The sequence below is a fragment of the Rhinatrema bivittatum genome, chromosome 9 (genome assembly GCF_901001135.1).
Source record: "Rhinatrema bivittatum chromosome 9, aRhiBiv1.1, whole genome shotgun sequence".
Taxonomy (NCBI): Eukaryota; Metazoa; Chordata; class Amphibia; order Gymnophiona; family Rhinatrematidae; genus Rhinatrema; species Rhinatrema bivittatum.
Window position 1 is genome coordinate 268,128,965 of NC_042623.1, and position 14,259 is coordinate 268,143,223.

General features: G+C 44.2%; 1 long non-coding RNA gene across 1 annotated transcript in view; it reads left to right on the plus strand.

The window, feature by feature from the left end:
• Positions 1-14,259, plus strand: part of LOC115098604 — a 300,301-nt gene that overhangs the window by 152,803 nt on the left and 133,239 nt on the right. The window contains exon 3 of the long non-coding RNA XR_003858557.1: positions 6,595-6,637. This is a non-coding gene — a long non-coding RNA (uncharacterized LOC115098604). The remainder of the gene's footprint in view (positions 1-6,594; positions 6,638-14,259) is intronic.

A 14,259-nucleotide genomic window follows, 5' to 3' on the forward strand; every position in this document is an offset into this window, starting at 1 on the left:
AGATGACAAAAGTTTGACCTAAATTGCTTACTTACTCTCCCTTTGCTGGTGCAAAACAGTATTTTTCCAAACCAATGACAAGTATTTATGTATTTAAAAAGATTTGCAGTCCACATGTTCCAGTGTACACAGCAAGGAACATAAGGACATTCAAAACATACAAACATAGATGAAGACAAAAACAGAGAAGTTACTAAAAGTGTCTGAAGACAGTGAATCAGGCTTCCAAGGCCTTACAGTCAGATTCAAAGATGCATTGAAACAGAGAGGTTTTTAATGCCTTCTTGAATGTTTGCATATCAGCCAGAGACCGTAGCTGTTTGGGAAGAGTATTCCAACAAAGGGGACCAGCAATAGAAAATGCTCACTCATGGGTTTCAACAAGGGACACAAATTGAAGTGAAGGTACCTACAGTAAACCCTGATGGGCGGACATTAGGTTACATATATAGGGTTGTAAAACCAGAAAACCAATGTGACCCATGGTGAAGGGGAATTATTTAACAGTTTGTGAATTAGCATAATTAGCTTAAATTTAATCATCCATTGTACAGAAAGCTAGTAGAGAGAGCAGAGAACAGAGGCAATGTGATCCTCCATGTGTAATCCAATTAGTATACAAGCAGCAGAATACTCTTGGAAAGGCTCCAAGAGTATTCTGAGTGAGGCCAATGTAAAGTGAATTACAATAGTCAATACCAGTTGGGACAAGTGCTTGAAGTACTGAAGGAAAATCATTTGGGTCATCAAGGGTTTTAATCTATGAGGCATGCGAAATTTAGTAAAGGATGTTCTTACGACAAATTTGATATGAGTCTGGATAGATCTGAATCAAAGATTATCCTGAGATTCTAAACTTGGCTGGATATTGGTAGTATATGATTCCTCAAATCTAATAGCAGCAGAAGCATCAATTGGAAGAAACCTACTATGATGACCTCTGTATTTTTAACATTAAGTGCAAGGTTGTTATAATGTAGCCATTGCTTAAAGGTAAATAAATAGAAATAAACCCAAAGGTAGTAGAAGACCATGAAGAAGATATTAGTACAAAAAACTGCATATATTTTAAAGCAAACCCATAGTCCAGCAAGCAATCGACAGAGTGGAGTAAGGTAGATGTTAAACAGAACAGCAGACAAGGCTGAGCCCTGGGGAACACCAGTAGGAATATGCTTCTATGAGGACACTGAAGATATAATTCTTACTTGCTGGATGCAGTCAAGAAGAAAAGAATCAAACCAGCTTAATACAGATCCTGATATGTCAATGTCAACTAACTAACGGGGTCATTTATCAAATTTCATTAGGGTCTTATTGCAGGCGTTAGGGCCCTAACACCCACAATAAATAATGTATCATGAGTTGTGTATACAAATTTTAAAATTTTTCCCGAATGGGAGGAGTTTGGGCAGAGTTAGAGTGGAGTAAATTAAAATGAGGGGTGCTTAGTGTTGCATGTGATAGCGTAAAACACGTTATTGCAGGTTTTAATGCCGGCAATAACTGCACCTTTTTTCCTGACATTATGCGATGATGTGCAAATTCTCATTCCGATTACAGACTCCCTTCACAAAACCTTCTGCTTCTGAAACAATTGCCTTCAATCTATCAACCACCTCCTCTCAAGCCTCAACCTCATCCTTAATACCAATAAGATGGAACTCCTCCTCGTCTCTCAGGATGTCAATTATGTTACTGCCAACAATCTTCTTCCCACAATGCAACCACCTCTATCCACCCAAGTAAGAAACCTCGGAGTCATCATGGATAATCATCTAAACCTAAAAAAATGTATCCACAACACCACGAAGGATTGTTTCTTTACACTACAAGTCCTAAAACGGCTGAGACCGCTCCTCCACTTCCAAGATTACCGCACAGTTCTCCAATCATTTTCTCAAAAATTGACTACTGCAACGCGCTTCTGATCGGGCTCCCAGCAAATACCATCAAACCCTTACAGATGTTGCAGAATGCCACAGCCAGGATTCTGACTAAGACCAATAAAAGAGATCATATCACACCCATCCTGCGGAACTTGCATTGGCTCCCAATCAAGTTCAGAATTATGTACAAAGGCCTTATGGTCCTACACAAAGCCATTCACAATATTGCTCCTCTGGTCCTTAATATCCCACTTCATCCACACTTACCCTCCAGACTGGTGAGATCTGCCTACAGAGACACTCTCTTTGCCCCCCCCCCCCCCCCCGCAAAAAGAACATTAAGGAAACGAGCTCTTTCCACAGCTGGCCCGCAGCAATGAAATGCTCTCCCACCAGATCTTCGGTGTGAACAATGCCCGATTACCTTAAAAAAAAGACTCAAAACCTGGCTGTTCGAGCAAGCTTTCCCTTAATTCACTTGATCCATCCGGTTTTAGACCTCCTCCACTAAAAGTCATGTTCGCAGTTCTCCTCCACTTTTCAGAAGATTAGTCATGTTAGGTACCCTATGTACAAGACACTTTCAGTTTTTTAGGTTCCCCAGATACAAGACTCTTTTCAGTTTTAGGTACCCTAGGTACAGACACTTTGTTTATCTCTTTATCCTCCAGCTCTCGGGAAGAGCCCTTCATTTATTCGCCCATTTATCCCAGTTAATGTATTCCTTGTTGTGATGTAATGCATTCTTACATGCCAGTTCACGTAAACCGAAGTGATGTGTAATTTTTTACATGAATATCAGTATATAAAAATGCCAAATAAATAAATAAATTATGCCTAAAATGGGATTTGCGCTAAAAATCACAAATCCCATTGAGAGAGAGAGAGAGAGACTCTTTATAAGGCTCTCATATAAGTAAACTAGAGAGAGACTTTTTATACCACTGTAGGAGAAGCAGCTAGTAACTCAAGGTGAGGTTTTGGTGGTGATCTAGGTTTTGGGGGGGCAGTTTTACATGCACAGTACACCTCTGTGATTTGGAGTGAGGAAAGGTTCACAAAGATGAGATGTGTACATTGTACATTCAACCTAGCTTGATGGCAGCTAGGTAGAGAGTGCATCAAACTAGGTTGAGAGTTCATCAACATTATTAGTAGTGAATTGTTTACAGATGTCGGCTACCTGCTTTGAGAAGAAAGATGCAAAGTTGTTACATATAGCCAGATTAGTCATCATCCTATAAGTGTCTAAAATTGAATGATAGCTCTCTAGATGATCAGAGAGGGACACTTTCGCCAACAAAGTTCAGAGCGACATAGTGAGCGCTTTGAACCTCACAAGGTTGATGTGAACCATGGTGTAGTCTTAGGGCAGCACTGATGAAAAGGCCTTTGAAAAACGAATTCATCCACAATCATCTGAAGGGCAAGATCACAGTCATCCATTGCTATAGATATATTGCTGGCAGAGAGAGCAGCGAGTTGGGGAAGAATACCTAATACCAATTCCAAGGGTCTTTTTTTACTTCTTTGCAAGGTTTTCTAGCTGGTACCACAGCAGTGCATGTAAATATAGTATACATGTTATAAGTGATGCATTTATAAAATCTATGATTATAAATGCATAATTTTTAATTGTGTGTGGGGAGGGTGTGATGAGGAATGGGGGTGGGGGTGGGGGCAGCAGGCTGTAAGTTTTGCCTAGGGTGCTTGTACCGGCCTTGCATATAGAAGTGCAACAACTTTTTGTATAAAGATGAAATTCCTCTAAAGGTCTATCATGCTATCTAGGAATTATATCAAAATCATCTTTAGCTTGATTTATGAAATCCGAGAGATCAAAAATTCTGACTGCTTTCACTGTCCACTCCAACTTATTTATTTAAGCATTTATCTTCCGCCCATGGCGGAAAAAATCAGGATAAAGGAGAGAGGGGGGAGACCCACCGGGAGGTGAGAGGCTGGATTAGGGAGCAGAGTGCCTCTTCTTTCCTGTGCTCTGTCTGCTTCTGCTTCAGCCTCAGCCTCAGCCCTCCCCTTCCTGTTCACTGCAAGCTACATGTGAGGGGAGGGGTTAGAGCAGGAGCAGAGAGATCAGTGGAGAAGCTTCAGGAATGTTGCTTGTGCAGCAGGTTGTAAATTATGTGGCAGCAGGCTAATTATGCAGTTTTCCCCACAACCACACAGTTATGGGAGCCTGGGGGCCATAATGTACATTGTAGCATCCATGCCACAGGCCTTTTAAATATTATATCTGCTGCAGCTCTTAGAAGAAGAAGCATTTTGCTTATATAAAGGAAGCATTTTACAACGAACAATTTTCTAATCTTATGAGCTTGATATCATGAGCAACTGCCTATAGGAAGGCAAAAAGAACCAAGGCAAAGGTGCTATTTATAGGAAGGGGTCCTCTGAGGTTTTGTTTTAGGTAGGAATGCTGCCTGGCTGCATTGAGAGTGGAAGCCAATCTCTCAAATTAATAGATGTAGAGGTGAAGCATTGGAATGCAAAAAATTAAATCAAGTCACGTTGAAATGCACAATCTATAGTGCTCTACCAACCTTGAAGAGAAATAAGCATTTTCTTTTTAATTATTTCCCTCAGGAATTTGGGCTGTAATCCAAATGATGTGTATCTGGGAGATCTCTGTGCATTGCCTTACCCTCTTCTGTCCCCAGACTATATCAGAGAACCCTGTGTACTCTCTTACAGGGCTGAACGAAAGGCAGGAGAGCTTTTGAGGTGAGAGAGGAGAAAGAAGAGCCTAAGTGTGACATCTGATCTCTCTGATATGCTTTATAATAATTATATATAGGTATTGTGACATTTGGAGAATTTCATAGTGGCTGTAAAATTTAAACTCACTCTTTGCTCAGTGCACAGTGAAGGAAGATGATGCAATGTTCTCCTTAAAGTACAAACATGATGCTGGGAAGAAGGTTTGTGAAGGGGAAACTGAAGTGTGATATGAGGAACTGTAAAGAAGCTTAAACAAGCAGCAGAGGGCTCATTGCCAATCAAACCCTTTGATAAGTAGGGAGGAGGTGAGGCCTAGTACTTAGGAGAAAATCTTGACAAGTAAGTTTGGTCTCTCTGGCACTGATCCTCTGTATGGCTTTGGCCAAGTTAATTTATCTCCCTGCTTCTTAATTTAGAGAACAGTAATTGTTTATAATAATAATAACATTGTTCCTTCTTTTCCTTCTGGTAGCTTTCATGCTAAGTTACCCATTTCAGACAGGACTACTTGTTTTTATTACATCACTAGAGAAAGGCTTGTCAAAAATGGCGGGCTGAGATGGCCTCCCGACTTGTGCACGGAACCTGGACTGTGTCCCGCCGACCCTCCTACTGACACAGCTGCCACTGCTTCAGCTGTCCTGGTGTCCTCTGCCCCGCCTCCCAACCATAGATGTGGCGTTCTGTCAATACCGTCTCCAGGGGGGATGTGCAGCGCTTCTGCCTCGGCAGGCTGGCCTAGCCTGCCCCCATCCAGCACCGCTGAATAATGCATAAGGTGGGCTGCACACAGCGCTGTGCACTACCTGTCTCTGCTCACAGGAAATGCACAATCAGCCATTTATACATCATTTTGTTAAGGTGAGTAAATCCTGGAAGGTAGTGAAGGACTTGTACATAAACATCATTATGGAGACTTTACAGGCATTTTGAGTCCCCTGCTAATTCACCCCTTTTTTAGTATTTATGTAAACATCCTAGCCCGGATTTTTCAAAGGCCTTCGCGAGCAAAAACCAGGGTTTACGCACGTGGCTGGGCCTAACAGGCCCGGCCATACCCATAAACCCCGGTACGTGCACAAGGGCCGGGCCCAGAAAAGGGGCGGGCGGGACAGCAGCCATTGGCTGTTTTCCCGGGGAAGCACGCACCGGCAGCCGGCCAGCGAGCGGAGATTACTGCTCTTTCAGAGTAGCAGTAAGTAATAAAATAAAAAATTTTGGAAAAGGTAGGTTAGGTTTAGGGGGCGGGGAGGAGAGGGGAAGAGGGAGGAAGTTTAGGTAAATTAAGATTGCGCTGCCGCGCGTATTTAACGAATATTCACCGCCCCCCCCCCATGCGTGCGCGGATTTTAAAATTTGGTGCTCATGTGCGTGCGGCCGTCAGATTTTACAACACGTGCACGCCGGCATGTGCGTGTTATAAAATCGGAGCGTCCATGTGCGCACACAAGGATGGCCACATGCTCCTTTTCAAATCGAACCCCTTAAGCGTGTGCAAACTGTTTTTCTGCACTTTCGTGCATAACTGGGTGGTTCAGGCTACAGGGCTTTTTTTTCTAAGCATGTAACAGTTTACAATTTCACACAAGGTAATTTTCACCATAAAAGAAATATTTAAGACACTTCTGTATCAGTAAATTTAGTTTTATTAAACTGGCCGATGGGTAGTCTTGTCCCTCAGTTACTAAAAAAATAATCTGGTTCTTTCACAGATAAGATTTTTCAAAACACACATATATTAAATATAAACTCTGGTCAAGATTTCAGACCTCTTATCTTGGTTATTTCTATATTCTTTTCAAGTTCAATCTAATACTTCAGAAACTGGTTTTTAAAACTTTTTCAAACAGACTACTAATTTCATAAAAGTATAATTTCATTTTCTTCTCTATGTTTAATGTAAATCGTTACACTATTCAAACTAGTTATAAGAATTGATTTTTTGTGAATTTTCTTATCATTTCAGGTCATCACTTCAAGATAATTCAAGAATTAAAATATCTTTCCAAGTAAGTATATAGAGTACATGTTACTTGTTTAACGCTTGACCAATGTGTCTGTTTTTCTTTGCCTTAGTGAATTAGTGTTTGCAACTAACAAGGTCGTTTGTATTTTCTCACACACTTTTGTGTCAAAATGTTGGTGCACTTAGCTAGATTTCCAGTGCTGTAGCTGCTAGAGGGCAGGGCTTGCGAATGTCGATAGCAAGCATGGCGCTTGGATCTCAAAGATGCTGGGATGCTTTGATGGCTGGTTAGCAAAGCTTAACAGGTACTCTGGAACTTTACTCTTGACCTTGTTGTCTCTGGATATGTTGTGTTTTTCTACTATGCTATCTCAAACAAATTAACAAAAAAAAAAACCCAACCTATCTCCCTAAGACCAACAAGCTTCCGCAGACTAATGTGTTTCCCTGCATGTGGTCTTCGTCATCTTAGTGTACTTATTTTATAACTAGTTTCAAAAATAAAAGGATAATTATTTTCTCCTTAACTAAGTTCATGGAGGGATTGATTGCATGTGTGTGGGAATAAGCATATGCAGTAAGCCTACTTAAATTAAAATGTGAATGCAAGTCAATATCAACTTTCTATTTAAAAATGTTCTTCTCTCTTTGACAGACACAAGCTCAGGTATTTATAGCTGGCATAGACACTAGTTTCTACTTTATTAAGTTTTATATACTGTCGTATCGTGTGTCCCATCACAACGGTTTACAATATAAAAGAAATGAAATACAATAAATCATCAATAAAACAAATTACTAACAGTTAAGTAACTATAAAATTATACATAATTAAGAACTAGTACAAAACTTAAACCATAAAAGGATACGGTGTAAAATTGAGAACAATAAGAAAAATAAAAGCAATGAAAGATATTAAGGGGGTCATTCTCTAAAGGGATCGCACGTGAAAAGGGACTTTTCACGTGCGATACCTAAATTGGGGCGGAGTCGGTCCCAGAAGAGGAGGAGTCGGGCGGCACCGGGGCCGATGCTGCGGAGACATCGCTGGTGGCGAAAGCTAAGGACTCTTTTTGCCGCCAGTTTCGCGCCGAATAACTACACTTTTTATGGTATAGTTATTGGGTGCGAAAGCCGGCAGCCAGTGTAGCGCAGTGGTGCGATGGCTGCCTGCTTTCGCAGGCCCGCCCCCTCCCACCCCCCGTCACCGCCGACCTTAGAGAATCCAGGCCTAAAACTTCTAAAATAAAGGCAAGAGATAAGAGGTCATTTTTAGTTGGATTCTGCGTACGCTATTCAATATCTTCTTCAGGAAAATTATATACTGTGAGATGAATCTTATTTTACATGAAATAATGACCTTTAATTCAGTCAGAGACTTCTTTTAGCTTTTATTCTAGGGGAAAGAACAGCAATCTTTATCTACAGGTTATGTATATACAACTCTCTCAGGTTTAACATTTCCCTTAGCTTAGGTGTGCCTACATTTTATTTGGTGAAAATCTCCTTTAGCATCACCAAAGTCTTAAAACATTAAGACTCAATTTGTATTTACTAAAAGTTTCTACTGTGTTTTTTCACTTAAAAGGGCCTCTGTGACAGAGCTCAGCGGTGCAGGTCTTCTCTGCCACCTTTCCCAGTGCAGCACTGTTCTCTGCTCAGCTGGCACTGCTTGAATATTTCTGCTTTACAGATGTCATCATATACAAAAGTCTCCCACCTAGGAAAGCTCATATAAGGGCTCATTTTCTGTCCCTATCCCTAGATAGGGGTGGAGTCGGGGCGGCAGCAGGACTGGAAGAGGAGGAGTCGGGGCGGACGCCGCGGAAACTTCGCTGATGGCGAAAAGATAAGAACCCTTATCGCCGCCAGTAGCGTGCCCAACAGCGCCACCTTTCACGGTGGCGCTGTTGGGTGCGAAAACCGGCAGTGATAACAGCGCGGTGGCGCGATTGCTGCCGGCTTTTGCAGGCCCGCCCCCCGTTATCGCTCGATTCACAAATCCCTGCGATTTTAGAAAATCCGGGCCATAGCTTCCAGGATCGAAATCAAAACTCCTTGGCTCAGTTAATTAGGGAAGGGAAAAATTACCACATTCACGCGCTTTTCATTTATTAAAAAATAAATAAATAAATAAAATTGCAGTTCCCTTGGGGCTGGAGCAGCAGCGGCAGTCTCCTCCGGCTCCCGGCCCACGCGGTGCCATGGCAGCTCCCGGTCTCTGGCTGCAGCATTGGGGAAGCCCAAAGAGGTAGTGATCCCCTCCATCAGCTGATCGCGCCGGCTCCCAACGCTGCTTGCCTCTCCCCCACCTCGCGGTCGACCGCTGCTAACGTTTCTAATAACGGCACGAAGCCGCTGAAGTAGACCCTGGCTCCTCCTCCTCCTCCCAGGCTTACTAAAATATGAAAAAAAAACTTTAGGTCAATCATCTGACCTGCCACATAATAATGGGAACAGACAACAGCCCTCCAGACCAGTCCATAGACAATAAAACACAGGTAAATAACAATTAAAAAGAAACATCTACATTGACGGCAAATCTATTAACCCAATCTCCATGGTTAATAATCTATTTTTTTTATCTGAAAAAACCTTAAGTGCATATCCTTCATATTTTCAATGCCTGCAAGTAGTCTATAAAAAAGGCTGTGGTACCTTGCAATATTTATACAATCTTTATCTTCTCAAATTACAGGTTTTCCCCTGGGAATTTCCTTTCTGTGGGCTCTGAAGGAGTTTGTCTGCACTGTCTGACAATGTCCAATTAAATAAGGACATCTCCCAGCAGACATCAGTCTAGATCAGAAATTCTCAAGCCCGTGCTTGGGACACACCCAGCCAGTCGGGTTTTCAGGATATCCACAATGAATCTGCCCGAGATAGATTCGCACATAGTGGAGGCAATCATAGAGGCCAACTTTTGAAAATGATTGGGTTTGCTTAACACCCCAAATTACAGCGCCCCCGGCAAAATAAAAGAAGACAGTGGGTTGTGGGCTTGACTGAGCAGACTGCACATCAATGTCCACAGAGGAGCAGGTAATGTGCACTTGGGGAAGACTCATGTGGCCAGAACAAAAGCTAGGGAAGCACTCAGTCCCACCTGGCATTTTTCTCTCCAACCTCCGCTCATCCCCACCAGTTTCCTCCCCCCCCAACGGCCCATCCACACCACAGTCTCTTTCCCCACCCCTCTCTCTCAATCCCCCCCTTTTCTCTTATTCTCCTAATCCCCCCTCCCTTCATCTTTTCCCCTTCCCTCCTTACTCCATCTGCAGCCTGATTTCTCCCCTTCCTGCATAGGTACATTTTATATTTGCGGGGAGGGGATTTCACACCTCTCTTCTAGCTCCACTCAGCTTGCTTTGCTTTCCATTTCCCAACTGAAGTGGCCTTCTCTGTTCCCCTCCCAGACCCCAGCAGGCTCCTCCCTGCATTCCTCTGCAGATCCGGGGTCGCTCATCCCTTCGCCGGCAGGCTCGGCTCAGCCTTTCAGTTTGGGATTCCCCACCCTCCAGCGGCTTGCATCACTTCCCTGCTCTGCACTCTCTCAGCCCAGGCACTATTTTCTGGAACTGCTCCTGCCCTCCCCTTCGCCTGCAGCAGTTCGGCACTCACAGATTTCGGGTCAGAGCCAGCCCCGTGCCCGCAGAGCCCACATAAGACACACAGCAGCTCAGCAGTCTGCACCTGCCCAGCATCAAGGCCACAGATGCACTGGTGCTTCATGTCCACAATCTGGAAACTCCAGGGATAACTGCTGCCTCCTGTAGGGTGTAACAGGGCAATTTATATTTATTTTGGTAAGAAGAGGAACAATGTTCACCTCAGTTCAAGCCCTGGCCACGGTCACTCTCAATTCTTGCTCTGCCAATTTTTAAGAGATTTTGAGTGTATGATATTTGCATGGGGTGACAACCTCCTCTCTTTTTCCCAGTCCCTCCTATAAAATACCTTATTTACCCTGGCGACTTCAGGGCTGGCTTCCACCCTTGGCCCTGCCCAGTTAACACAGAAATCTTCAAATAATTTCCAACCTGTCTGTCTATAGTTTGAATCTCTCCTGTCTTTGCTGGCTCTTTGTTTCCTCTCTGCCTCATTTTTAAAGCTTATTTTCTGATCTTCCTCTGATTTCTTTATCATTTGTTATACACATGGAGGAAAACTATCTACCAGCTGTCTCTCCTCTCCCCCCTCCTCCTGCTCCCATCTCTCTCCTTACCTTTTCCACCCACCATGCTTCCTTTTCTTCTCACAACCCTTCTCCTAGCAGCCCTCCTCTTCACCTCTCTCTCTTCTTAAGTTCTCTTCACCTAACCACTCATCCCTGCTGCTCTTCTTATCACAGCTCATGTCCTCTTTCCCAGCTTGTATCTCCAGTTCTCTTCTCTCAGCTACTTTCCCTTTCTAACAATCCATGCCCCCTCTCTCAGCCTTCTCTGGCCCAACAGCCTGTGTCTCCTCCTCTCGCTCCTCCCCTCCCAGTTCCTCCCCTCCTCCTCTCCCAGCCAGAATTCTTTCTTTCAGTTCCTTCCCAGACGGTTGCGATCGAGGACCCTTGGATCGAGGTAGGGTGGGCGCAACCTGCAGAAGAGGAGCCCTGCAGGTCCCCACCATCGACAGGTGGACGCGGACGAGACAGAGGCTCAACTGGAACTTCTCCTGTACCAGCCCAAGTCCCCCTTAGGTCGAGCCCTCGGGCGTCAGGGCTGGCAGGTCTGAGGTAGGAGCCTCTGCGGAAGAACTGAATATCCATAGAAGAAGCTGGAGCGAGAAGACGAAGTCAAAGGCAGGATCAGGTCAAAGGCGGGCTGAATTTAAGCAGAGACCAAGAAGAAAGCCGAGATCAAATACCAGGAAGCCTGTCCAAGGGAAGATGGGTTGGACAGGCAGGCAGAAAGGCAAGGAACTGCTCAGGAGGCAAGGCACACTGAGGAACTGAAGAGCTGATTACGGAAACCGACTGAGAGGACGAGGACTACAGGAGCTGGAAGACGAAGACAGCGAAGAAACCTGGAATTGAAGGAGGACCATGGAGGCTGGGGACTGAAGACTGAAGATCCTGGGCATTTGAACTAAAAACTGAAGACACTGGATGCTTGAACTGAAGACAAAAACAGTTGCTGGAACTGGGAACTGAAGATGAAGACAGATGCTGGAGCAACTCACGCTACTTAGGGAAGTAGAGGACCTGCTGCTGAGGCACTGGCTGCAGGACGCAATGGCCTTTTATAGGCTAGCATGTCTGACATCATGAGCAGGGGCTACAGAGAACTGCCCACCATGGTCCCTTTAAATCTCATAGAGAGACGTGCACGCCTAGGGGGAAGTGCCGCTTAGGAAGTCAGCGGTGTCTAGCCACATCAGTCTTCGGCGGTGTCTTGGCGCAACAAGGAGTGACCGACTCGACCGGGATCACCTGCGGCGTACTGCCGCATGCTGGAGCCGGACCTAGAGTAGGAGAAGCCATACATGGGGCGACCTGCAGGCTGCCGATCATAACAGACCCTCACAACACTATTCTCTCTGCACCTCTCATCCTTCTTATAGAAACTCTGTTCCCCTTCTATTAGCCTCTCTCCTCTACAGCTCAGGAAGCCTGCCTGTCCTACATTGCTGCTGCACTCTGGTCCCCCTGTAGCCAATTAGTCAGAGATTCCACAGCCAGCAGATAGGTTGTAGGGGGAGGTGGAAACAGTAGCGTCAGAAGCATTTCCTTACGGCACTCCCCCACAGCCTAGAGCTATCATCTTCCAATTCAGAGGAGTGAAGGAGACAGTATTGGGGATGCTCAAGTCCCCGCAGAGATGGTGCTTATGGAGGCAGTGCATGCAAATCTACCTCGTGCATATTCATTGTGGAGATCCTGAAAACCTGAGTGGCTAGGAGCATCCTAAGGATTGGCTTGAGAATCCCTGCTCTAAATGTTGCAAGTCTGAGGCAGTACCAACTAAACCAATTCAGATGTAAAACGGGAAACATTCCGAGCTTGATCCTTCCATCCTCCAATTATTCTAGTCTAGGATTCTGGAAGCTTCTGGCATACCTAGAAGACTATCTTCGAAGGAATGAGGCTAGGTAAATATGTAGTTACCCCCAGCTAGACTGCCCTGTGTGAACACCGTCCTCCTCAAAGTGGCAAAGAGTATGTGCTTGCTTTCACAGCATGCAGACTTTTCGCCAGATTAAAACAGGTTTTCCCACAGGTTGAGGAAGGGGAAAAATGGGCATAGATCGGATTTTCTAATCTATGCAAGTTGTTTTGCCCCATTCTGCTGACTGCAGAAACAGCAGATGCAGAGTACTCGGGTGCAAGAGTACCTATGCACTTTGCAGTAATACAAGCTCATCAAGATTGCCCCAATACATTTAGCAGTTTCCCAGGATTTTTGTGATTAGCTAAAGCAGGGGTGGCCAACTGTGGTCCTCATGAGCCGCAAACAGGCCTGATGTTTAGGATATCCACAATGAATGTGCATGAGATAGGTTTGCAAACCCTTCTTTTATAGTATGCAAATCTATCTCATGCACATTCATTGTGTATATCGCGAAATCCTGGCCTGTTTGTGGCTCTTGAGCATCGCAGTTGGCCACCCCTGATCAATTCCAGTCCTGGAGAGCCACAAACGGGTCTGGTTGTCATGACATCCACAATGGATATGCATGAGATAGATTTGCTTACAAGAGAGGCTGTGCATGCAAATATACTTCCTGCATATTCATTGAGGCAATCTTGAAAACCAGACCTTAGTTGGTTTTCAACCCTGATCTAAAGCATAAGTTAGAAACTGCTGGATCCAGCTTATCTAAACTAGAATAGCACTGTACTGTATTCGGGCTGGCTGCGGCCACAGGAACAGTTTCAGGAATACCACAAAACATGACTAACTTGGTTCGGGTGCAATTACTTACAGTGCATAAATCAAAGTAATAGCTCACCTTGCATCAGGCACACATATTAAGTAACGGCTATCCCATGAGGGCCTCCCAGGTCCCCTGAAGCCTCCTCAAGCTCTCTAAACCTGGGACCTTATGGCAGGGTGAAGGGAACCTCCCTTCACCCAGAATCCCTTGCGCCTTCTGCCTTAAGGAGGCCTGGGTTAAAAGCCTGAACCGGGCTCCTTAAGGTAGGATGAGGGAGTTGTTGGTATAGTCCATCCCAAGCACCTTTAGTACTGTAAATCAGTTTGTAATGTGTTGATTTGTAGAGATGTGAATCGGAACTGAAATCCGAACCGATTCTGGTTCCGATTCACATCTCTATTGATTTGTGCTTATCATTAGCTGTCAGGATCCTCTAATACACTCTTTGTGGTTAAGCCCTTTAGTCCCATGTATGTTATGTGGTTTGTTTGATATAAACTCCTGATATCTTTTGAGATAAATTGATATGGAAGTTGGTCTTTAAATGTTTCATTCTTTGGTGCTGTTCCCATTGTTGAGTTTGAGCTTACAACATGGGCTCCAAAATATCTTATTTGAAGGACTTTGTAAAATTATGTTCTAGGTACCTATTAGTTGTTGCAAAGTATAAATATTACTCTGCTCTAAACAGAAAATACTTTTGTGACCATATAGTCACATGATAGCCATTGAGACAACCTGGTACAGTGTAATTAAACCATAACGGTCTGAATATTTTAAATCTAGGCATCAGACCAA